The 1,772-nt window shown below is 37.7% G+C and overlaps 1 protein-coding gene across 1 annotated transcript in view; it reads right to left on the bottom strand.

Annotated features, from left to right (window-relative positions):
* LOC109470506 (E3 ubiquitin-protein ligase UBR4-like) overlaps nt 1-1,772 on the bottom strand; it is a 62,727-nt gene that overhangs the window by 22,550 nt on the left and 38,405 nt on the right. The window lies entirely within an intron of this gene.

The following is a 1,772-nucleotide window of genomic DNA, read 5'->3' as shown; positions in this document are numbered from 1 at the left end:
CAATAAACAAAGACAAAACCAAAGTTATGANATTTCAAAACACGGGCGGATTAACAAAACCAACACCAACCATATAAAACACAGGGCCAAAACATAGAAATTACTAACCACTATACATATCTAGGAATAGATGTAACCCCGTCAGGTTCATTTAATAGAGCTATAAAACAACTAAGATTGAAAGCTTTAAGGGCTTCATTCAAATTAAAATCACTCTTATCATCAAACTCCAACTCCTCCATCCCACTTGCCCTCGACCTGTTTAACACTTTAGTAAAACCAATTTTGTTGTACTGTAGTGAAGTCTTAGGAACAAATTCACAATGTAGAGACTTGATCCTGAAAGGAATAGAAGAATGTCCCAACGAAAATGTCAGAGAAAAAGTAACTAACATTCTTGGTCCAATTTTGGCACCAGATGTCGCCATCCTTAGAACTTCCCGCATAGGGAAGAAACTTGACCCTTTATCTCCCCGCCCCGTTCTCGTTCGTTTTAAAAGATATAGTGACAAACTTAATTTGATATACCACTCAGAAATATTAGAAAACATAACATTAGAACAACCAACGATATGTTATGAAATTCCTGACCTAGAGTATGTTCTGTTAAATTTCTACAAAATACTTCTCCATGTTCCAAAGAGCTCTGTCAATTCCGCTATAAGGGGGGAGCTAGGAACCTTACCACTGTACATTGATGCTCAGACACAAATGATCAAATACTGGCTTAGGCTAACCAATTTATCTAATGACAGAATTGTAAAGAAGGCATATGATGCTGCTGTCGAACTAGACCATGACTGGACAGTCCACATACAGGACTTACTGTGCAGACACGGCTTCCAAAATGTCTGGCTAAACCCAAGGGTTAATGCCAACCAGTTTGGAAGCTTATTCAAGCAACGTTTACAGGATACATTTCTAGTTGGCTGGTGGCAGGAAATAAGAAAATTCAATAAACTTCATACTTATTCTAAAATTAAAAAACATTTTGGCTTGGAAAAGTATCTATCATCAATTCGAAACGAATCTTTTACGACAAGCATAACTAAAATGAGGATAAGTTCACATGGCCTGGAAATCGAAAAGGGCCGTCATTATAACACACCAGCCGATCAGAGATTGTGCCCGACATGCAAGGAGGGTATTGAAGACGAATTCCACTTTATGATGTCATGTCCAACATATGAAGAAAACAGACAAAAATTGATGCAATCCATAGCTTCCAAAACTAATGTTACGCTACCTCACTCAAAATCAGATATCTTTAATACTCTCCTTTCATGTCCTACTCAGATATCAGTGTACGTTGGAAAATTCATATTCGAATCACTACAAAAGCGACACCAGATTGTAAATAGCTGATATATCTCCTGAATTACAGAATGTAATAATACTCTTCCTAAGAAAACACAATAGATTAGCTTTAGTATCATTATGGACTAGCTAGTTAGAATTATATCTTAGTATTAGTTGATCTATGTACCATTGTTGTTTCTTTGCCATACATTGTACCAGCTACAGTTGTTGAGCAATAAAGTTGATTTGATTTGATTTTGATTAGCCTCCTGTGCAGGCCCCACTGCGGTGGGGAAGAGTTTTTAACGAGTTACTTTTTTTTAATATAGCCGGCCGCCGAGAGAAGGTTCCATTCCGTGGGCGTATTAAATGTATTTTCGTATTAAATGGACTTCTCTGTCAGACCTCCCTGATCAGTAAGTGAGCTTCCTTCTCCGTCCAAGGAAGGCCAGCCGCAACTTCAACTTCGATAT

Source organism: Branchiostoma belcheri, unplaced genomic scaffold (assembly GCF_001625305.1).
Source record: "Branchiostoma belcheri isolate BF01 breed outbred unplaced genomic scaffold, Haploidv18h27 scaffold228, whole genome shotgun sequence".
Taxonomy (NCBI): Eukaryota; Metazoa; Chordata; class Leptocardii; order Amphioxiformes; family Branchiostomatidae; genus Branchiostoma; species Branchiostoma belcheri.
The sequence above is the reverse complement of the archived record's forward strand: the minus strand, read 5'-3'. Positions and strand labels throughout refer to the sequence as shown.